Raw genomic sequence first — 25,784 nt, forward strand, 5'->3', positions numbered from 1 at the left:
AACTACATAAATATGAGTCTCTTTTTAATAATCTACTTATTTATTATAATTTTTAATTAGTACTTAATTTATTGGTGGGAGAAGTTATCCGATCAAGTACTTTTCGGATGGACATGCCACTTTGCATGCAGCTCAATAACACCTAGGTTGAGGTGCGTGCAAAGTATTATCCCATCACCTATGCTTTGCATGGTATATCACGCATTAAACATCGTTTGTGCCTCAGTGTCATGCATAACCACCATAAAAAACACGCTTTCAGATGTGTTATTCGACCACTTGCTTATTGGATGGGTGTACCACTTTGCATGCAACTCAATACCACCCATTTTGAGGCACATGAAAAGTAATGTGCCCATTGGATATGCTTTGCATGGTCGAGGCTCGAGCATTAAATACCATTTTTTGCCTTAGTGTCATCCACAACAGTCCAAAAACATGGTCCTACGTGTGTTATTCGAACAAGTGCTTATCGAATGGGGGAACCTCTTTGCACACAAGTCAATATCACCTAGGTTGAGTTGCACACAAAGTATTGTGCCCATCGGATATGATTTGGATTGTCAATCATGCATTATACACCATTTTTGTCCTTGTGATATGCACTACCATCAAAAAACGCACTCCTAGGTGTGTTATCTGAATAAGTACTTATGGTATGGATGCATCACTTTGCATAAAACTCAACACCACATAGGTTTAGGCATATGCAAAGTATTTTTCCCATTAGATATGCTTTGCATAGGTAATCACGCATTATACACCATTTTTGCCTTAGTGTCATGCACAATCATAAAAAACCACGGTCCTAGATGGGTTATTTAAACAAGTACTTATGGGATGGGTGCACCACTTTGCATGTAAGTCAATTCCACCTAGTTTAAGGTGTGTGCAAAGTATTGTGCCCATCGGATATGCTTTGCATTGTCGATCATCTGTAAAAAAAACACGCTCCTAGGTGTGTTATCCAATTAAGTACTTATGGGATGGGTGTGCCACTTTGCATGTAAGTTAATTCCACCTAGTTTAAGGTGCGTGCAAATTATTATGCCCATCGGATATGCTTTGCATTGTCGATCAAGAATAAAACACTGTTTTTACCTTAGTGTGATGCACAACCATAAAAAAACACGGTCCTAGGTGTGTTATTCAAACAAGTACTTATCGGATGGGGGCTCCACTTTGCACGCAAGTCAATTTTAACTAGGTAAATGTGCATGCAAAGTATTGTGCCCATCGGATGTGCTTTTCATGGTTGATCATGCATTATACACCGTGTTTTCCCTAGTGATATGCACATCCGTATAAAAACATGCTCTTAGGTGTGTTATCCGACCAAGTACTTATCGGTGGGCCTGCCTCTTTGTAATAAAGTAAAGAACACCTAGGTTGAGGCAAGAAAAGTATTATGCCCATCGGATATGCTATGTGTGGTCGATTGAGCATTAAATACCATTTTTTCCTTAGTGTCAAGCACATCCATAAAAAAACACAGTCCTAGGTGTGTTACCCAATCAAGTACTTATCGGGTGGACATGCCACTTTGCATGCAACTCAATAACACCTAGATTGAGGTGCGTGAAAAGTATTATGCCCATCGAATATGCTTTGCATGGTTTATTAAGCATTAAATACACTGTTTGTGCCTCAGTGTCATGCACAACCATAAAAAAACACGCTTTTAGGTGTGTTATCCAACCAAGTGCTTATAGTATGGGCGTACTACTTTGCACGTAACTCAATACAACCTCTTTGAGGCACATGAAAAGTATTGTGCCTATCAGATATGCTTTGCATGGTCGAGGGAGCATTAAATACCGTTTTTGCCTTAGTGTCATGCACAACCATCAAAAAACACGGTCCTAGGTGTGTTATTCGAACAAATGCTTATCGGATGGGGGCACCTCTTTGCACACAAGTCAGTACTAGCTAGGTTGAGGTGTGCGCAAAGCATTGTGCCCATCGGATATTATTTGCATTGTGAATCACGCATTATACACCATTTTCATCCTTATGATATGCACTACTGTCAAAAAACGCGCTCCTAGGTATGTTATCTGAACAAGTACTTATGGTATGGGCACGTCACTTTGCATGAAATTAAACACCATGTAGGTTGAGGCATATGCAAATTATTGTTCCCAATGGATATGCTTTGATAGGCAATCACACATTATACACCGTTTTTGCCTTAGTGTCATGCACAACCGTAAAAAAACACGATCCTAGATGTGTTATTTGAACAAGTACTTATCGGATGGACACACCACTTTGCATGTAACTCAATAACACCTAGGATGAGGTGTGTGCAAAGTATTGTGCCGATTGGCTATGCTTTGCATGGTATATCACGCATCAAACACTATTTGTGCCTCAGTGTCATGCATAACCATAAAAAACACGCCTTTAGGTAATTTATCCAACCAAGTGCTTGTCAGACGGGTGTACCACTTTGCATTATGCCCATTGAATATGATTTTCATTGTCAATCATGCATTATACACATCATTTTTGTCTATGTGATATGCACTACCATCAAAAAATACGCTCCTATGTGTGTTATCTGAACAAGTACTTATGGTATGGGCGCATATCTTTGCATGAAACTCAACACCACATAGGTTGAGGCATATGCAAAGTATTTTTTCTATCGGATATGCTTTGCATAGGCAATCACACATTATACACCATTTTTGCCTTAGTGTCATGCACAATCATAAAAAAACACGGTCCTAGATGGGTTATTTGAATAAGTACTTATGGGATGGGCATGCTACTTTGCATATAAGTCAATTCCACCTAGTTTAAGGCATGTGCAAAGTATTGTGCCCATCGGATATGCTTTACATTGTCGATCAAGCATAAAACACCGTTTTTGCCTTAGTGTGATGCACAACCATAAGAAAACACGATCCTAGGTGTGTTATTCAAACAAGTACTTATCGGATGGGGTTTCCACTTTGCACACAAGTTAAGTTCAACTAGGTTGAGGTGCACGCAAAGTATCATGCCCATCAGATATGCTTTGCATGGTCGATCATGCATTATACACCGTTTTTCCCCTAGTGTTATGCACATCCATAAAAAAACATGCTCTTAGGTGTGTTATCCGACCAAGTACTTATCGGATGGGTGTGCCTCTTTGCACACAAGTCAATACCACATAGGTTGAGGCATACGAAAAGTATTGTGCCCATTGTATATGCTTTGCATGGTCGATCGAGCATTAAATACAATTTTTACCTTGGTGTCATGCACATTCGTAAAAAAACACGCTGCTAGGTATGTTATCTGATCAAGTACTTATCGGATGGACATGCCACTTTGCATGAAATTTAATACCACCTAGGTTGTGGTGCATGCAAATTATTGTGCCCATTGGATATGATTTGCATGGTATATTAAGTATTAAACACCGTTTGTGCCTCAGTGTCATGCACAACCATAAAAAAACACGGTCCTAGGTGTGTTATTTGAACAAATGCTTATCGGATGGGGGTTCCACTTTGTACACATATCAAGCATTAAACACTGTTTTGGCCTTAGTGTTATGCACAATCATCAAAAACGCGGTCCTAGATGTGTTATTCGAACAAGTACTTATGGGATGGGTGAACCACTTTGCATGTAAGTCAATAACAGCTAGGTTGAGGTGTGTGCAAAGTGTTATGACCATTGGATATGCATTGCACTATCAATCAAGCATAAAACAACGGTTTTGCCTTAGTGTCATGGACAACCATAAAAAAACATGGTCCTAGGTATGATATTCAAACAAGTACTTGTCGGATGGGGGAGCCACTTTGCAGGAAAGTCAAGTTCGACCAGGTTGATGCACGTGCAAAGTATTGTGTTGATCGGTTATGCTTTGCATGGTCAATCATGCATTATACATTGTTTCCCCCCTAGTGTTATGCACATCCGACAAAGAATATGCGCTTAGGTGTGTTATCCTACCAAGTACTTATTGACTGGGTGTTCCACTTTGCATGCAACACCATAGCACCAATTTTGAGGCACATGCAAAGTATTGTGCCCATCAGATATGCTTGGCATGGCCGACCGGGCATTAAATACCGTTTTTGCCTTAGTGTCATGCAGAACCATGAAAAAACATGATCCTAGGTATGTTATTCAAACAAGTACTTATCGGATGGGGATGCCACTTTGCACACAACTCAATACTACCTAGGTTGAGGAATGTGCAAAGTCTTGTGCCCATTGGATATGCTTTCCATAGTCGATCATGCATTTTACACCATTTTTATCCTAGTGTTATGCACAATCGTCATAAAATACATTTGCATGTGTGTTATCCAAACAAGTACTTATGGGATGGGTGTGCCACTTTGTATGCAAGTCAATATCACCTAGGTTGAGGCGTGTACAAAGTTTTGTGCCCATCAAAGAAATGTAGATGCGATAATATTAGCAAATTCTCAGTATGTATATATGTGTGTGTGTGTGGCAAACAATTTTGATACAACAAAGTAAACACCTCGTGCACAAATCATGCACTTCATACCTTGAGTATTGTGTCGAAATAAATGCTGAAATAAGCTTGCTGAAGAGGATAAATACACCCTTGTAAATACGCCCTTGGATAAAAGCACAGTTCTTGTATGACCACGATAGGCTCGCTTTGACATCTGTGATTTTGCCCACATGTAAGTTTGCAAATAGTATAAAAATCATATAATAATATATTAATAGATTGCAAATGTGTATGGCAAGTGAGTAATGGGAAGTGGAAGTGAGAGGCAATGATCAATTTCACTCCTTCTAAAACCCTGGGACCGAATGAAAGCATCAAACTTCTGATACCATTCTCTAGGTGCTTGCTTAAGACCATAGAGACTCTTCTTTAGCTTGCAAACTAAATGTCTGCAAATGGCAAGTGAGTAATGGGAAGTGGAAGTGAGAGTGGGGAGGGAGGAATGGAACGGGAGAGGGGGAGGTAATAGGGGAGTCAGATAATAAGGGAGTGAAATGAGTGAGGAGAGTTAATAGGGGATGAAAAGACGAGGGTGGGATGGGGAAATATGGGATTTTGGGAAATGGAAGGGTGGGATGGGGAAATGGGAGGAGTATGGGACGTGGTGGAAATGTGGGATGGGAGTGGTGGCAATGGAAGATTGGGATGAGGGATGGGGGTCCAATGGAAAATTGGGATGAGAGATGGGGGTCCAATGGGAGAGGGGGACTAATGGGATCTGAGGAATGGAAAGCCAATAGGAGAGGAGGAGGAAAACCTAGTTTTTCTTATATATATATAGTCTTCCTTGCCTTCATTCATTCTCCCCTCATATCATTGAAGCAAGAAAGCAAGGACGAGCAAGAAAGCAAGGAAGGAAGAGCAAGAAAGCAAGACACAGCAAAGTTACAAACTTTTTCTAGGTACTTGTAAAATGTTTTGATTAATTTTTTATCTAAGTTTTGTAGATTTGTTTTTCTAAAATTTGAAGAGAGAGAAAGAAAGAAAGAGAGAGAGGAACTAGAGAGAGAGAGAGAAAGTTTAGAGAGAAGGAGAGGAGCCCTAAGGGCCACGGCCTCCAGGAGGAAGAGGGAAGTGGAGGGGGGAGAGAGAGGGAGGAAAGGAGGGAGGGAGGAGAGAGAGAGAGGGGTATGAGAGAGAGAGGTTTGAGAGGGAGGTGGGGGGATGGAGGGGAGGAAGCCACTGGGGGAGGAGGCGCAACGGTAGAGGGGGGGGAGAGCAGAGAAGGACGTAGGGGAGGTGGAGGAGGCGAGGAGGTAGTGAGAGCGATGAGAGCGGCGGCGGGAGGCAAGAGGAGGCAGCGAGGAGGGGCGGCAGGGAAGGCAGAGGGGAGGTGGAGGAGGCGAGGAGGGGGGAGGTGGTGAAAGTGGCATTGGGAGGGAGGAGGCAGCAAGGAGGGGCAATGGGGAGGGCATAGGGGGCAGCGTGGGGAGGGTAGAAGAGGGCGGGTAGGGGTGGCACTGTGCGGGGGTAGGGAGGCATGAGGGAGCAAGGCGAAGGGGGAGGGGGAAGAGGGGGGCGGAACGGGGAGGGCAAAAGAGGGCAGGTAGGGGAGGCACTATGCGGGGTAGGGAGGCATGAAGGAGCGAGGCATGGGGGGGAGGGTAGGGGAGGCATAGAGAGGGCAGGGGGGACGATAGGGGAGAGGGGAGGAGAGGCACTGTGGGGATAGGAGAGGGTGGCACAGAGAGGGCAGAGGGGGCAAGTAGGGGAGGCACTGCAGGGGTAGGGAGGGTAGGGGAGGCACTACACGGGTAGGGGAGGGGAGAGGGTGGTGCAGGGAGGTGAGAGAGGACTGAGGGGAGTGAGGCGGGTAGGGGAGTGAGTGGAGTGAGTGAGGAGAGTGAGTGAGGGGAGTGAGTGGAGGAGAGAGAGAGAGAGAATTCTTGGCGGCCGCGGCCTCTAGGTTGAGAGGAGTGAGGGGAGGGAGAGCAGAGAGAGAGAGAAAGAGGAGTGAGAGTAGAGAGAGAAAGATGAGAGAGAGAGAGAGTAGAGAGAGAAATTAAGGGAAGAGAGAACAGTGAGGAGAGAGAGGAGAGAGAGAGGAGTGAGGGGAGTGAGGGGAGGGAGGTCCATGACACTGCGCCACCTACAAAGGTGAACACATAACCAGAAGTGGATCTCCTACTATCCACATGCCTTGCATAGTCTGAATCTGTGTACCCAAGTACATGCATGTCTCCTCTACCAAAGCAGATGCACATCTCCTTGGTACCCTTCATGTACCTCATGATGCACTTAACTGCCTCCCAATGCCTCTTTCCTGGATTAGCCATATACCGGCTAACAACTCCCACTGCAAATGCAATGTCTGGTCTAGTAGCTATCATAGCACACATAAGACTCCCAACTGCTGATGCATAAGGAACCTTGGCCATCATGGCCCTTTCCTCATCTGATTTGGGACTATCTATATGACACAGTTTCACATATGGAGGCAATGGAGTACTCACTGCCTTCCCCCCCTCCATATTGAAATGCTGCAATACTTTTGTAACATACTCTTTTTGTGAAAGCCAAAGGAGTTTCCTACTCAGATCACGCGTGACGCGCATACCAAGAATATGACCTGCAAATCCCAAATCCTTCATATCAAAGGCCTCATGCAACTTGGCCTTTAATGCATCTAGCTCATAAGTATTCTTGCTAGCCAATAGCATATCATCCACATATAGTGCCAAGATTATCAGGCTATTATCCTTAGCCCTTTTAGTGTAGAGGCAGTGATCAATTTCACTCCTTCTAAAACCCTGGGATGGATTGAAAGCATCAAACTTCTGATACCATTATCTAGGTGCTTGCTTAAGACCATATAGACTCTTCTTCAGCTTGCAAACTAAATGCTCTTTGCCCTTTTCTTCAAAGCCTTCCGACTGCACCATGTAAATTTCCTCATGCAAATCCCCATGCAAGAAAGCTGTCTTGACATGCATTTGCATAAGCTCCATATCCTCTGATGTCACTAGTCCAAGCATGGCTACGTATGATCTTCTTTTCTTCTGGATCCCAGAGACTTTCACCATAACCCAGAAAGATGGATTTCCTAGACTTAGGATCTAGCTTCTTTCGAAGCTGTTTTGGCACATGTGCATATGCCTCACACCCAAATATATGCAAATGAGAGTAAGAGGGCTTCTTGCCACTCCATGCCTCTTCAGGAATACCACCATCCAAACTCTTACTAGGTGATCTATTGATCACATGCACTGCAGTCTTCATTGCCTTAGCCCAAAAACCACCAAAAGGACTTGCATTGGAAAGCATGCATTGCAACCTTTCTTGAATGGTACGGTTCAACTTTTCTGCAACTGGATTTTGATCTGGAGTACGAGGGGATGTGAGCTCCGTCTTAATCCCATGTGTATCACAGAAATGCTGAAAGTCATGAGAGAGATACTCTCCACCATTGTCAGTCCGTAGGCATTTAAGCGTTCTACCTGACTGATTCTCAACCAAGGCCAGCCATTTTTGAAATACCTGGAACACATCACTCTTCTGAGCTATAGCATAAGCCCACACTTTCCTAGTTGCATCATCAATGAATGTCACATAGTATTCAGCCCCGCCTAATGACCATGTAGGCATGGGACCACATACGTCTGAATGCACCAAATCAAGCTTTTCAAACTCTTTCTTTCCCCTTCTTTTGTACGATGATTTAGTTTTCTTCCCATAGAGACAGTGCTCACAAAATTCAAAATCAGAGAAACTCAAATGCGGTACATAACCCAAATGGCATAAGAGTTTCATTCCATTCTGGCTCATGTGCCCCACCTTGCAATGCCACAAAGAAGTGCTTTGCTGCTCGGTTATTGCACAACATGATCAAGTACCCCTGATACATGTAAGGGATACAAAGTTCCATACTTGGCACCCCTGGCCAAAAGCATAGAGCCAAAAGTGGTGTGAAAATGAGCATCATCTAGCTGACCCACTGAAATAAGACTCTTGGTCAACTTAGGCACATGTCTCACATGTTTCAAGATAAATGTAGACCCATTTGCAAAAGAAAACTTTATGTCACCTACTCCCACTATCACATGCATAGTCATTTCCAAGATGCACACAACCTGTCTTTCCACTGTCATAAGTGGAGAACCATTCCCTATGGGGAGCAACATGGAATGAAGCACTAGAATCCAAAATCCAATCCTGGGAATATGCATCATCTGAAGTGGTAAGCAACTCTACAGATAAACTAGACATGAAGAGAACTTCATTGTCACTATCATGTGTGACTTCATTGATCTCCTCGATCTTCACTTTTCCTTTGTCCTCCCTTGGACTCTCTTCCTTTTGATTTGCACCCCAATTTGCATTCTTTTTCTTATCCTTTTGCTCTCTTTTTAGCTTGTAGCAATCCTTTTTCATATGGCCCTTCTTGCCACAGTGGTAACATTCAATGTTCCGTGCCCTAGATTTGCTACGAGACTTCCCTCTTTCTTGGGACTTCCCCCTGAACTGTGATCTACCCCTTTGCATGTTTAAGGCTGCATCCTACTTGTTGCCATCCATAGACTTCTGTCTAATCTCCTCGGCCAACAAGCTACCCACAACATCATCAAATTTCAGTTCTCCACCAGGTGCAGAGTTACTGACAGCTATACAGAAGGTGTCCCATGAGGATGGCAATGAACATAAGAGAAATATTGCCTTAGTCTCCGCATCAAAATTCATCGTTTGAGCTTGAAGCTGGCTGAAAATAATATTGAATTCATTCAAGTGAGAACCAATGGAGACCCCTTCCTTCATCTACAACTGAAACAACCTCTTCATGAGGTAAACTTTATTAGAGGCAGTTTCCTTCTCATAAGTGGCACACGGTTTCTTCCAAAAATCTTTCATAGTCTGCTCATTTACTATTGTGAAATAAACTAACTCTATAAGATGAAGTCTAATAGTAGACTTTGCTAATGCATCCAACTCATTCCAATCATCCTCAAACATATTTGCAGGCTTAGCTTCAATCCTTGCCAAGGGTTTAATCTGCTTCTTTTGAATAAGCACGTCCCTTATCTGTTCTTTCCATAAAGAAAAGTTTGTATCACACCACATACCAGGTGTACCCAAATGTGTATGCCACAATAGACTGAAATATCACCAAAACTCAAAGCTCAAAACATTAAAAAGAGATGCAGCTGACTCATGTGCATCTACTGTGCATCCATATGAGCAAATCTGGCCCAAAAGAAAATGCCAACTGTAATGGCAATCCAAAATGCCAATAGGTGTCCAATGGCTCAAGCATAAACACCGTCCATGGGCATATGCATCAATAATATCTCATCCAAGAGAGCATAACACTATTAGTGCATCACCTGCAATGTGTCAAAGCTTTCCCTCAGCATAAAATAGCATCCATGTGCAAAGCGTCCATAAAAATAGCATCCCAGAAGGCAATTTGGGCCTATCAGCGCATCCAATAAGGACCGCAATGCATCTAAATGGCCTATAAATCATCCACTGCAACCAAATGCACACCACAAATTAGTGCACACTGCTCAAACTACAACCAGAGTGATCTGCATAAGGTATGCTCAAGAAATCATAGTCCCACGGTAATGACCGCTTTTGAAAATAGAACCTGAGATGCCTCAAAACATAGATGCCATTGCATAATCGGACTTAGCAAGAAAATCTGCAAATATCTCTCTTCTGCTGAAACTCCAAAATCCTAACCGATGAGTGAGAAATGGGAGTTAACACTTATCCACTGCCATGTGGCATAAATCTAAGGTTTCAAAGCCTTAGAATGAAAAATGCATAATAGAGAGATGAAATCGAATACACAGAGATCTATAACTCTAAAAATACTCCACCGAATTGCATAAGAACTGACAGGTAGGGGTTTTTGGGCATCCGAAACGCAATGGGACAGACGTTTTTGGAAACCATGGTCTCAATCACTAGGTCCAACACACAGACTGAAAAACGTTTTTGGAAACAAAGCTGTTTGTAAACTCCACCGGAGTACAAATGATGAGCAACATAGAAGTTTTAGGAACTCTTGAGTCCACTGGAATTGACAGATCTGCAAATGGTTGCTCCAAACTTGAGTTCCAACACCCGGACAGAAAAACGTAGAAACTGACATAGTGAGTCAGAAATCCAATGAAATGATACCAGATTCAAGAATGAAGGTGTTTCCAAGCTCCTGAAGTGAAGTGGACACCAAAAGCAAGCAATAGTTGCCTCTATAAGTCAATACGGAGTCTCTGTTATCGAACGGAACAGGGAAAAGCTCAAAAAATGACTTTTTCTTTGAAAACACTTAACAGGCTCTCAAAACCACTTTGCAAAACCAAAGTGACTTTTCCAAAGGTTCCTCTAAGGTCTTTGCATACTTGGATGCAAGTAAAGTCCCGAGAAAGCTTCCCATAGAGCTTCTCCTTCCTCCCACAGAGCTGCTAAGCTTCTAAGCATTCACGTACGCTCAGCTAGATCACCCGGGCTCTGATACTAGTTGAGAGTGCTCTTAAGAGAAGCAAGAACGGAAGATGGAGAGAGAGAAAGAGAGAGCCACACAAGTTTTGGTGGGTGCAGAACCACCCTAATCTTCTTTTTCATTCATTTATATATGTGTTTAAGTATTGTACATAACTGGGGTAAAGGCATAGTGACTTTAACCCCCGCATAGTATACACTTGGCAAATAACCCAGTCTATCATGCTAGAAAAAAGCACATTGAGGTGCATTATCACTATGTGCGGGAGAAGGTTCTAGTAGGTTTTATTGATCTAGTTTATGTCAGCACAGAGGATCAGGTAGCTGACATATTCACGAAGGCATTGGGTGCAAAGAAGCTGCACAAGTTCAGAGATCTGCTTGGTGTGTAGGAATTGGGATTGAGCTCGAGGGGGAGTGTTGAAATATCGAGCTCCACTCGTGATATGTGAGGGTGACCGTTGTGCATTTATATCACTGACTTGTTAACTGTAGATGCGGTTGGTACACTGCCCATGAATAATAGTTGGATGATAGCTATCTTTATGTACTCTAGTAAGTGGCTCAGTTAGTATGCCACCTTAGTTAGGTGAGTTTGGTTTGAGACCCACATATAGGGTTCACCTATTTCTTTTATACTAAGAGGGAGTTCTTTTGGATTTCACAACTAAGAAGAGGAAAACTGTTTTCAGCCTCCACCTTTGTGTGTATTCCCCCATTGTGTATGTGAGAAAGCTGCAAGTGAGAGTCCTTACTTCTCTCCCACTCTCTTCACAGCTCCTAGCAGCCATGGCCACTAGAGGGAGAGAGTAGAGAGAGTAGGGAGGGGGAGAGAGAGATAGAGAGATAGAGAATGAGAAATGAGAGAGAGAGAGAGAGAGAGAGAGAGAGAGAGAGAGAGAGAGAGAGAGAGAGAGAGAGAGAGATGAGAGAGAAGAGTAGGGAGGGAGAGAAAGAGAGAGAGAGGAGAGAGGGAGAGAGAGAGATTAAGAGAGAGAAGAGGGGCTCTTGAAATGAGAGAGAAGAGTAGGGAGGGAAAGAAAGAGAGAGAGAGGAGAGAGGGAGAGAGAGAGATTAAGAGAGAGAAGAGGGGCTCCTAGCGGCCATGGCTGCCAAAGAGAGAGAGAGAGAGAGAGAGAGAGAGAGAGAGAGAGAAATGAGAGAGAAGAGAGGAGGGCAATTATGGTAGAAGCTCCTTCTGGTGGCAAACCATGATGTGAAATGCAAAAGGCTAGTACTATAAGAGCCAGGTTCCAGGCATTAGAAAAAGGCATAGTCCCTTTGTAAAGAAAGATCATGTGGATGGGAAATGGTTAAAAGAAGAGAAAGATGAAAAAGACTTAGAACTCGAAGTTGAATATGATCAGGATGAAAAAATCTCAATCTACGTCAAAATGAAGCAGTAACAGATGATGATGTGGGATATATCTGGGGTCAAAGGACATGGTTTGTGAATGCCAGAGATGTGGAAGCTGCAGCTATCTTTACTAATAGCCGGAACCTTGATATATCCTATGCACTACAAGTATACGAGGCTTTGAGAGATGGAAAGAAACCTGTGGCAAGCAACGTGGTCCTGCATCCAATAATGTTTTGTCCAATCAAAAATAGCTTTTTGGATCAAATTACACTTACAGGGCCTAGACATTTTGAGGAAACCTTCACTCAATTCTTTAAAGACACTCTTAAAAATATTCCACATGAACAAGGCCAAGAGGCACAAGGTGAGAATATGTTGAAGGAAGCAAAGAAGGAATTCCTCCTTAATTGCAGATTCCAGCCCAAGATTCCAGCCCGTTGATGGTCAACATTGGGCTTATGCTTCATTAGATCACCAAAGAAGCAAAGGAGGTAAAAAGACTCACTTCAGAACAATGTGCAAAGATATCTTCATTCCATTGTTATCCTACAACCATTTGTATATTCAAGCATGAGATCAAGTATTTGATTGAGTCCAAAAGACTTAATCATTATGTCCATGGAAAGCGTAAGATATCCTCAACATCAGAGGTCTTACAAAAGGCAAGGGTTGTATGGACAACATTTGGTTCTCCAAACCCTGATTTGAAGAGAAAGGTCACAAAAGTAGATGCTGACACACAAACTTCTATACTTCTTTGAGTGCAATTGTGTGTAGGGGAACTCAAGAGTGAGAAGAAAATATTACAAGCCTCAAGGTGGTGAGAGACAAATATGCTGACTACACTTCCATCATTTTTAATCCTGTTGAACTGTTCAATGAGATGCTTGAAGTGTGCATTGCATGTGAGCATGGAGAGTTGACTTATGAAGCTCCTTTGTTTGTCTCCAAAAAGTCAAAGGTAATGGATAAGGAGTTGACTGCAAGGATGTGGAGGCCTATAAAGTACTTACCTAACAAGTATGCATCCCTAGCAGCACAGAAACTTTTAAAGAAAGAATGATTTTTTGGAAAGAAAGATAAAGACCACTACTTGGAACAATGCATTAATGTACAGGTGAGGTGTGATGCAGTGTATAGTGCCATTAAGTATTTGTTGTCAAAGAAACAAATCCCACTTAGTCATTGTAACATTGACTATAATGTGGTCAAGCATATAGCTTCTTTATCAACACACAAGTAGAAGATGACTTCATCAAGAATGAGTCACATGGGACAAGCCACAACTATTCTTCATCAATGAAGTTTCTAGTGATAACATCCATAACTCCATTGATAGAATAGTATATACCACCATTAGCAAAGTGGCAATTTGCAACATTGTCATTTTTGTTGATAAACAAGAGAAAGAAGCCATGCAGGTTACTCTAGATTGAGCATATTAATCAGATTTGAAGATCTATAGTGGTGTTTATGCAACAAAGAGAGGCAAGAGAGAAGGTGGCATAGCGATTCAATCTCTTGAATTATTCTTCTTGTGTATGTGAAGTCCCAACCCTGATCACTCATTACAAAAGAACATAATCTAGGGAATTCAAATAATTTGAGATTGATGCTAGAAAAGCAGTCCATACATTATCAAAAAAACAACTTTGGAAGTCCAGCAAAAAGTGGGAGTCTCTTGCTTACCATGGTGGAGAATTTGCTGCTGGTAGATTGGGAGGTCACCTTGTGCAAGATGGGATATTTATTTGAGAATCTCCTTGAAAAAGGAAACTCCACAAATATTATTGAAAACAAGTATTTCATGGCCTATTTTGAGCTTCAAGCAGATCTAACCATAGGCTATGAAAAAGAGCTAGAGCATAAGGAGACTGATGACATGGATGATGACCTTGAAGGATGAAGAGATGGACTTACATGACCCATTTAGAGAGAGGTTGGTGGATGAAGAGAAAGATGCTGATGCCTTCTTTGATAATTATGGCTCTCAGGTTTATGTAAAAAGGCCACTACGATTATAGTTAGTGGTATGAAGTCTCTATTTCTCAACTAAATAGCATTTTTAAAATAAGATTTAAATGTAAAGATAATGAATCTAATCCCTCATGTTTTTTATAGGCAATAGAGGGAGAAGAAATGGATGAAATCAATATGGAGACACTCCCTTCTACTTCAGTAGTGCAACCACCTCTAAATTTGGTTGAAGAATCCCATCATGAGCAGAAAAGCTTTGAAGACACCATAGAAAAGTAGAATGACCACAAACATAGAATGCAAGCTATGATAGAGACCCATTCTACAAATTTGGCTGCATTGGATAAAATGGAAAGCTCATTTGAAGTTAGGATCATTTTGAAACGAGAACCTCAGTATTTGAGCTTTGGTAGAGAGGAGGTTTCAATCCTCTCCAATCCTTTAAAAGAGGTTAATGATGATGTTATCCTGGCCATTCTCAGGTAACGTTTGTTTATTTGTTGCTACTAAAATGAGCTAATATTTGTTTATTTGTTTATAGTGTAGTTATATCTCAATTTCCTAGTGCAAGGTGCAGAATCATGTCTATGAGCTAATGTTTGTTTATTTCTTGGTGCAGTGTAGTTATATCTCAGCTTCCTAGTGCAGTGTAGAATCATGTGTACATGCTCGATTCTCTCCTTTCTTCTATTCTTAGTTCTCCTTAAAAGACTATAGAAGATGTTTGTACCTGGTTAAGCCCTTTGAATTTAGATGGGGTGCAAGTCATCTTTATGCCATATCATGTGGAGTAAGTATCAACTCCAACCTTATTTTTACTAGTTCTTTGGTAAGTTTGTGTTAAACAATAATCATTTTTAATTTGGTCATGTAGCTTACATTGGAGTCTAATTGCTTGGAACCTTGAAGTCAACCGTTTGTGGCTAGTGAATTCAATGGCAGGCTATCATGCCAACTCCCCAAGGTAATTGTTCTCTTAATTTTTTTGTTACTTTATTATTTGTATCTTATGATCAAGATATATTAATATATTTCATATGTCATGATGGGCAATGCTGTGTATCTATTGTAAGAACAACTAAGGAGCAACAAGACCAAGTATAATTCAAACAACATCTACTAATGGAGCAAAAAGATGGGCATAGCTGTGGGTGGAGAGTTGCCTACAACTGCATGTTGTTTCTTAGAGAGATTTTTTATTTAGAGTTACCAGTCTATTGAGAGTCCAAGCTCAACATCATGTGATCATATGTGCATAGCACTAACCTTATAGAGTGCTATAAAGGAAAGGGTTGTTGAGAGTTGTGGTGCCATGAGCACATGTAGAGTAAAGGTATGAGTAAAGGGCAAGCTACCATATGGCATAGAGGAGATATCCCACATGTGAGCAAGCATATGGATGTAGGTACCCTCACCTATAAAAGGGAGGTTCATTTGAAGTAATATCAATAAAGCACTTTGCACTATCTCAAGATTCTCTTTATGAGTCCAAGCTAATCTATCTTGGAACCTAATTGACTTGAGGTACATGTCATGAGTACTCTCTTCATCATGTTTGCACTTAGGTTGAATCCTCCTTAGATTAGTGTTTTATTAGGATGTTGTCTCATGACTAGGAGAGCTCGATCCCCCGATGTGACAAGGGTTAGATCCCTTAACCACAACCCTAACCCTAAATGGGTTTGTATATATTCTATTTTTCAACTAAATCTAGTGTACAGTTAGTCATTTGTGGTGTGCTCTCTAGCTGTGCCCTCTCTCCTCATCTCCACTCTTCTCCTCTCCCCTCTTCATATTTTGTCATGGTATCAGAGCTCCCTTGCCTTCTGCTGAGGCATTGCGATTCTTGAGAGAGTGAGAGTGATTGAGAGATTGAGAGTTCTCTTGAGTTCTTGTGAGAGTTCACTTCCGTAGAGAATTTCCATTCATTGGAAGTGATTTTTGTCCATAGATTTTTGTTGACTCTATGTGTGATTTCTTTGTGAGGATTGAGAGATTTCTGTTGCATTTCATTGAGAGGAATTTCGTTCTACTGAGAGAGCAACCTCCTACCTCAACAAGGCCTTGATAGTTGTATCTACAAGTCTGCTCCTCAGCCTGCCATCTTCAGAGCGAAGCCAATAACAAGGCCTTCATCATCTTCAACAAGGCCTTCATCTCCTGAGCCTTCAACCGCGATCAACTAGTATACAAAGCCTTCTATAGCAACAAAGAAGCCAACAGCTCATAGGAATCAGTCTCTGCCAAAATTGGTACTTGCGTTGGAATATTAGGAGCAGCACCCAGACTCCAACGACCATCTAAAGGCAGCACCTACAACAACTAAGCTAAAGCAAGCAGCTTAAGCTACAGTGCAACATCAACACCTACGAAGGGCGACAACTCCCTATGCCTCCCAAGCCTCTACAATGGCAAACTACAAGTGCACAACGGCCGACCACTTGCTGCAAACGATGCATCGATAGCGAACGGACCTCACAATCGACATGCTCCCCAAACAACAAAGGCAATCGCCTCCTTCAATGCCAGCAACTCTTCAACACGGCTCACCAGCAAGCTTCAGCACCAACAGTAGCTCCCATTGCATGTAGCCTCTCAACCAACGGACTGTATAGCCCCGCCTTCAAGCGAGTCACCTCCTTCAATGAAGACAATTAACGACTCCTCCCTGTGTTTCAAGTCCTCCTACAAATGACTACCAGACAACTCTAGAGCTTCTCCACTCCAACCCACAGGAAAACAATGATCTCAAAGCATCACGACCTCCTGCAACATAGTGCGCCTACTACAAGCTTCAATCAACAGGCTCTAGCGCCTCCATGCTCACGGACTACATCAACATCGACAACGCCTCCTGCGACACCGTCTATAACAAAGCGGCATTTTATTCTTCATTTTATGTCAATTTTCATCAACCAATAAGCGAAAAAGATGACAAAATCTGTCGGCATCTCTGAGATTTTGTTAGGACATATCATCGTTTCGTCCTGCCATGTCATCTTTCATATGTCATGTCAGCAAGCCCTGCCTAGTGCCACATCACCTTATCCATGTGGGGGTTAAAGGTCACTGTGCCTTTACCTCGGTTATATACAATACTCAAACACATATATAAATGAATGAAAAAGAAGATTAGGGTGGTTCTGCACCCACCAAAACTTGTGTGGCTCTCTGTCTCTCTCTCTCTCCTTCTTTCGTTCTTGCTTTCATTGAGAGCACTCTCAACTGGTATCAGAGCCCGGGTGATCTAGCTGATGTGCGTGAATGCTTGAAGCTCCACAGCTCTGTGGGATGAAGGAGAAGCTCTATGGGAAGCTTTGTGGGTGACTTTACTTGCATCCGAGTGTGTAGAGACCTTGGAGGAACCTTTGGAAAAGTCACTTTGGTTTTGCAAAGTGGTTTTGAGAGCGTGTTAAGTGTTTTCAAAGAAAAAGTCGTTTTTTGAGCTTTTCCCTGTTCCGGTCGATGACAGAGACTCCATATTAACTTATAGAGGCACCTATTGCTTGCTTTTGGTGTCCACTTCACTTCAGGAGCTTGGAAACACCTTCATTCTTGAATCTGGGATCATGTCACTGGATTTCTGACTCACTGTGTCAGTTCTTGCGTTTTTTGCCCGGGTGTCGGAACTCAAGTTTGGAGCAACCATTTGCAGATCTGTCAGTTTCGGTGGACTCAGGAGGTTCGAAAACTTCTATGTTGCTCATCATTCACACTCTGGTGGAGTTTACAAATAGCTCTATTTCCAAAAACTTTTTTTAGTCCGTGTGTTGAACCCAGTGAGATCACGGTTTCCAAAACCGTCTGTCCCATTGCGTTCCGGACGCCCAAAAACCCCTACCTATCAGTTTCTGCATGATTCGGTGGAGGATTTTCAGAGTTATAGATCTCTGTGTATTCGATTTCGTCTCTCTATTATGCATTTTTCATTCTAAGGTTTTGAAAACTTAGATTTATGCCACATGGCAGTGGATAAGTGTTGACTCCCATTTCTCACTCATCGGTTGGGATTTTGGAGTTTTGGCAGAAGAGAGATATTTGCAAATTTTCTTGCTGAGTCCGATTATGCAATGGTGCCCATGTTTTGAGGCATCTCAGGTTCTATTTTCAGTAGCGGTCATTATCCTGAGACTATGATTTCTTAAGCATATCTTATACAGATCACTCTGGTTGTAGTTTGAGCAATGTGCGCTCATTCGTGGTATGCATTGGGTTGCAGTGGATGATTTATAGGCCATTTGGATGCATTACGGTCCTTATTAGATGCGCTGATAGGCCCAAATTGCCTTATGGGATGCCATTTTTTTATGGACGCTTTGCACATGGATGCTATTTTATGCTGAGGGACAGCTTTGACACATTGCAGGTAATGCACTGATAGTGCTATGCTCTCTTGGATGAGATATTATTGATGCATATGCCAGTGGACGGTGTTTATGCTTGAGTCATTTGGCACTTATTGGCATTTTGGATTGCCATTGCAGTTGGCATTTTTTTTTGGGCCAGATTTGCTCATATGGATGCATAGTGTATGCACGAGTCAGATGCATCTTTTGATGCTTTGAGCTTTGAGTTTTGGTGATATTTCACTCTATTGTGGCATACACATTTGGGTGCACCTGGTATTTGGTGTGATTCTCTCTTGCAGGCACTAGCATTTGGGATTTTGTTTCATTTGCATCATGGCATCCTCTTCCATGTCTGAAAAGGAGTTTTTCAGCATTAAAAGTTTGATGGGACAAACTTTTCTTTGTGGAAAGAACAAATAAGGGATGTGCTTATTCAAAAGAAGCAGATTAAACCCTTGGCAAGGATTGAACCTAAGCTTGCAAATATGTCTGAGGATGATTGGAATGAGTTGGATGCATTAGCAAAGTCTACTATTAGACTTCATCTTGCAGAGTCAATTTATTTCACAGTAGTAAATGAGTAGACTACGGAAGATTTGTGGAAGAAACTGTGTGCCACTTATGAGAAGGAAACTGCCTCTAATAAAGTTTACCTCATGAAGAGGTTGTTTGAGCTGCAGATGAAGGAAGGGGTCTCCATTGCTTCTCACTTGAATGAATTCAATATTATTTTCAGCCAGCTTCAGGCTCAGAAGATGAATTTCGATGTGGAGACTAAGGCAATATTTCCCTTATTTTCATTGCCATCCTCATGGGATACCTTCCGTACAGCTGTCAGTAACTCTGCACCTAGTGGAGTACTGAAATTTGATGATGTTGTGGGTAGCTTGTTGGCCGAGGAGATTAGACGGAAGTCTATGGACGGCAACAAGTAGGATGCAACCTTAAATGTACAAAGGGGCAGATCACAATTCAGGGGGAAGTCCCAAGAAAGAGGGAAGTCTCGTAGCAAATCCAGGGCATGGAACATTGAGTGTTACCACTGTGGCAAGAAGGGCCATATGAAAAAGGATTGCTACAAGTTGAAAAGAGAGCAAAAGGATAAGAAAAAGAATGCAAATTGGGGTGCAAATCAAAAGGAAGAGAGTCCAAGGGAGGACAAAGGAAAAGTGAAGATCGAGGAGATCAATGCAGTCACACATGATAGTGACAATGACGTTCTCTTGATGTCTAGTTTATCTACAGAGTTGCTTACCACTTCAGATGATGCATATTCCCAGGATTGGATTTTGGATTCTGGTGCTTCATTCCATGTTACTCCCCATAGGGAATGGTTCTCCACTTATGACAGTGGAAAGACAGGTTGTGTGCATCTTGGAAATGACTATGCATGTGACATAGTGGGAGCAGGTGACATAAAGTTTTCTTTTGCAAATGGGTCTGCATTTGTTTTGAAACATGTGAGACATGTGCCTAAGCTGACAAGAGTCTTATTTCAGTGCTAGATGATGCTAGTTTTCACACCACTTTTGGCTTTCAGAGTTGGAAAATTCAGAAGGGCTCTATGCTTTTGGCCAAGGGTGCCAAGTGTGGGACTTTGTATCCCTTACATGTATCAGGGGTATTTGATCATGTTGTTGCAATAACCGAGCGACCAAGCACTTCTTTGTGGCATTGCAGGTTAGGGCACATGAGCCAGAATGGAATGAAACTCTTATGCCGTTTGGGTTATGTACCGCATTTGAGTTTCTCTGATTTTGAATTTTGTGAGCAGTGTCTCTATGGGAAGCAGATTAAATCAGCCCATAAAAGAAGGGGAAAGAAAGAGTTTGAAAAGCTTGATTTGGTGCATTCAGACGTATGTGGTCCCATGCCTACAGGTCATTAGGCGGGGCTGAATACTATGTGACATTCATTGATGATGCAACTAGGAAAGTGTGGGCTTATGCTATAGCTCGGAAGAGTGATGTGTTCCAGGTATTTCAGAAATGGCTGGCCTTTCAGTCAGGTAGAACACTTAAATGCCTACGGACTGACAATGGTGGAGAGTATCTCTCTCATGACTTTCAGCATTTCTGTGATACACGTGGGATTAAGAGGGAGCTCACATCCCCTCGTACTCTAGAGCAAAATCCAGTTGCAGAAAAGATGAACCGTACCATTCAAGAAAGGTTGCAATGCATGCTTTCCAATGCAAGTCTTTCTGGTGGTTTTTGGGCTGAGGCAATGAAGACTGCAGTGCATGTGATCAATAGATCACCTAGTAAGAGTTTGGATGGTGGTATTCTTGAAGAGGCATGGAGTGGCAAGAAGCCATCTTACTCTCACTTGCATATATTTGGGTGTGAGGCATATGCACATGTGCCAAAAGAGCTTCGAAAGAAGCTAGATCCTAAGTCTAGGAAATGCATCTTTTTGGGTTATGGTGAAAGTGGAGAGATGGGCCATGTTAATGGGTCTACAAGGTGAAGGTCACAGGTGATGATGTGCCTAGGTACAAGGCCCATTTGGTTGCTAAAGGGTTCAAGCAAGAGAAGGGTGTGGACTTTGATGAGATATTATCTCCGGTTGTGAAGATGACCACACTTAGATGCATGCTTGGACTAGTGGTAGTAGAGGATATGGAGCTTATGCAGATGGATGTCAAGACAGCTTTCTTGCATGGGGATTTGCATGAGGAAATTTACATGGTGCAGCCGGAAGGCTTTGAAGAAAAGGGCAAAGAGCATTTAGTTTGCAAGATGAAGAAGAGTCTCTATGGTCTTAAGCAAGCACCTAGAGAATGGTATCAGAAGTTTGATGCTTTCATTCGGTCCCAGGGTTTTAGAAGGAGTGAAATTGATCACTGCCTCTACACTAAAAGGGCTAAGGATAATAGCCTGATAATCTTGGCACTATATGTGGATGATATGCTATTGGCTAGCAAGAATACTTATGAGCTAGATGCATTAAAGGCCAAGTTGCATGAGGCCTTTGATATGAAGGATTTGGGATTTGCAGGTCATATTCTTGGTATGTGCATCACGCGTGATCGGAGTAGGAAACTCCTTTGGCTTTCACAAAAAGAGTATGCTATTGCAGCGTTTCAATATGGAGGGGGGGAAGGCAGTGAGTACTCTATTGCCTCCATATGTGAAACTGAGTCATACAAATAGTCCCAAATCAGATGAGGAAAGGGCCATGATGGCCAAGGTTCCTTATGCATTAGCGGTTGGGAGTCTTATGTATGCTATGATAGCTACTAGACCAGACATTGCATTTGCAGTGGGAGTTGTTAGCCGGTATATGGCTAATCCAGGAAAGAGGCATTGGGAGGCAGTTAAGTGCATCATGAGGTACATGAAGGGTACCAAGGAGATGTGTATCTGCTTTGGTAGAGGAGACATGCGTGTACTTGGGTACATAGATTCAGACTATGCAAGGCATGTGGATAGTAGGAGATCCACTTCTGGTTATGTGTTCACCTTTGCAGGTGGTGCAGTGTCGTGGATGTCTCGTGCACAGAAGTGCGTTACTTTGTCTACCACAGAGGCTGAGTATGTTGCAGCCACAAAGGGTTGCAAGGAGGCTATATGGCTTGATCGGCTAGAGGGAGATTTGGGGATTCATATAGGTGTACCGACATTACATAGTGATTCCATGAGTGCTATATTCAGCTAGCATGGAATCCGGTCTTTCATGCAAAGACCAAACACATTGAGGTCAGGTACCATTTCATTAGGGAGGTACTTGAGGACAAGCGCATAGAGCTTGTCAAGGTTCATACAGATGATAACCCTGCAAATATGCTGACGAAGAGTCTACCTAGTCAGCGGTTTGAGTATTGTCGTGTATTGATGGGCATTGGATAGTATGCTCACTGGTTGTTCTCCCTTAAAGGCACATTGTCCTTTAAGTGGGAGGTTGTGGGGGTTAAAGGTCACTATACCTTTACCCCGGTTATGTACAATACTCAAACACATATATAAATGAATGAAAAAGAAGATTAGGGTGGTTCTGCACCCACCAAAACTTGTGTGGCCCTCTGTCTCTCTCTCTCTCTCTCCTTCTTCCGTTCTTGCTTCCGTTGAGAGCACTCTAAATCCATGTGCCACTTATGATCACACATTATCTGCCACATGGCACCCCTATCTACACGGCCGTGTCAGTAGCCCCATGAGGCTACCACATCATCAGCCTATCTGCCAGCTATCTCTAACTACCACGTGTTAGTCAAAGTCAACCTACCATGAGGCCACGCCATCTACAACATCACCATTGCCACATCATTAGGGACACATCATTTACCATGTTAGCATTACCACGTCATCTATTTACATCATCATTTGTGCCACCTCAGCAGTGCCACCTCAGCACTGACCCCTGCAGGCACAGTCCCTTGCCAGGCACATTGTGCACACATTGCATGTGCACACAATTGCCACCTCAGCACACTACTCCACAGGCACATCTCTTGCTAGGAGCAGTGCCACATCATCACTACATGTGACCCACAGTGACACATCATCATTGAGCACATTTGCACTCCTTTTGCCCCTCCACCTAGATCAAGTCATATCTCTTGATTTAGGAAGAATTTGAGGGCGCTTCAAAAAGAAAAGTCGCTTGATTTTTTGTGCTCTATGCGCTCGTCACATCACACACACATTTTGGTGCAAGTTACATTCACATTTGAGCCTCGCCAACAAAACCACTTCCTTCATGCACATTTGCCTCTACATCGATAAATCTGAGCCAGCACTTAAAAAGAACAAAAGAAAAGGAATTATTTGCTATTCTTTCATCGATCCACAGTTGGTATAGATCTAGATCATAGTAGACTAGATCACCATAGAGGGGATGCATTGAATTTTCCTAGGTTGCCAATCTAAGCCATGCCCAAAATTCTCGACTAGTGCCTACTCGGAGTTAGTCCATACACTCACATACGGTTTCACATCATTACATTACCTGAAACCTTACGTTCATCAGTTCAGTGAGCAGACTTTAGAGAGTACAGAGGCATTGCAGATTGTTTCAGTGGGCGGATAGCATTTGATTTCACACACACATGCCACCATTATAAAGCCTATTCGGCTATCTCATGGCATCGTGCACATCATTTTAGCCTTGTAAAGCCTCTTGGCTATTCTCGGCATCATTGCCACAAGCCTTGTAATATAGATCAGATTTTATATATTGCAGTTCTATCTTCACTGATAGTTTAGAGATTTCACTTGCCATAGTCAGTGTATTTATAGCTGATTCATACATATATTTTCACGACACTTTTGAGTACATTTCTTGCACCATGTCTATGACTAGCAACCTCAATTTGGAGGCATTTGCTAAGTTAGACAACTTCAATTATGGTACATGGAAATACCAAATGGAGACCATTCTTGTACTTTAATACAAATGGGAGTATGTCGATGGGTCTACACCTAGACCATTGGCCAATCCAACCACAAGTAGCTCTACTCCATCTATTGTCACAACACTAGCAACGGGATCGATAATGGGATCAACAACTACACAAATAATTTTTGCACCTGTTGCATCTTGCCATTGCTCGAGCTTAGGTAGAATGGGATAAGAAAGACAAGTATGCTTATCATCTAATCAAGCAGAATGTGCAAGATGTCATGCCAGGATAGCTCAACATAGTCAAGACATCGAAAGAAGCATGGGATATGTTCACAGCTCTCTACGAGTCCAAGAACACATCTAGGATTCTCACACTGAGAAACTAGATCAACCAGAGTTTTCGCAATAGTAGTGAAACCGGTCATGCTCATGTACTCTGCATAAAAGACTACAAGAATCAACTCACATCAGCAGGAGAGACTATGAACTCAGCAGAAATGTTTCCAATCATTTTGAATGGACTAGGAGAGGGATACGAGAATCTAGTCGAGAGTATTGCCATCCAACGGCAAATTCTAACACTAGAAGAACTTCAGTCAGTTCTACTGGTGAAGAACTCAGGACTCAAGCAATTCAAGCACATAAAGGTCATTCTAATGATCAGGCATTCACAGCTTTAGACAAAGGTAGAGGCAAAGGCAGAGGTAGATCATATCAGAAAAGTGGTCATCATCAGCAACATCATCAACAAAATCAAAATCAGCATCAACAACATGAGAATCAGCAAAGAGGAAATCATTCTAATCAAGGAAGATTTCAAGGACAAGGGAATGGATCCACCAACGTGTCAAACATTCAGTGCGACTACTGTCACAAGTTTGGACACTATGAAAGAGATTGCCACAAGAAGCAGTACAACCAAGGCCGTCAATCCAATAACAATCGAGGGAATTTTCGAGGCAGAGGAAATCATCCTAGTGGACATAGAATAGTCACAGTCATTTAGCAAATGAACATGGAAATATGTTTCTTGTGTTGGTAAACTGAAAGGAAAGAATAGAGTGAACACAAACTCATAATACTTGCATATAGAATGAAGAAGAGTGAGGTCCTTATGTAGGCACCTCTTACATGCTCACTGACATCACTGATGACTTCAGAGCTCCATAATCATCTCCTCAATCTGCTCCTAGATTCTCTTAATCATCATATGTGGCTTACCACCACCTAACTGTGCTTATGGGCACCTAACTGTGCCTCTAGCACTCACACATAGAAACCAAGGTGTACCTGAGGCATACACCTTGATATATCCCAACAAACTCCCCCTCAAGGGAATGCCTCAGGCTATGTCAAGGATACAGCTAGCACAAGGTGTCTCATGCCATCTCATGGTGGTCATGGATCTATCAATGGCTAGGATCTCAAGCTAGCAAGGGTTCCCATGGGTGTAAGGTAAACAAAAGGGATACAAAAAGACCTTCCAATGGTTATCTCCCTTGCATGTACATGCACACAATGTCTGCAGGAGGTACCATGGAGCAAAAAAAACATACACATGGCCTACATCATAAGTTGACCAAAGGTGTTTACAAAACACACAAAACACAATAGTTTATTTCATTCATTTTGGAGGACTATCCAGGTTGAGTACCTTGACTCAACATAAAAAGAGAGATCTGGAGCGTACATAGAGATGATTTAAAAAGCATAATCTTCAAAGGATGCCTCATCTTGTGGAGGCACATCAACTGAAAGTAGATTGGCATTTTGTCTTTGAAGTTGCTTCCTTTTTGGCCTTGCAAAACTTCTC

This window comes from Dipteris shenzhenensis, chromosome 30 (genome assembly GCF_047967505.1).
Source record: "Dipteris shenzhenensis isolate YYH24624 ecotype China chromosome 30, Dip_SZ_1.0, whole genome shotgun sequence".
Taxonomy (NCBI): Eukaryota; Viridiplantae; Streptophyta; class Polypodiopsida; order Gleicheniales; family Dipteridaceae; genus Dipteris; species Dipteris shenzhenensis.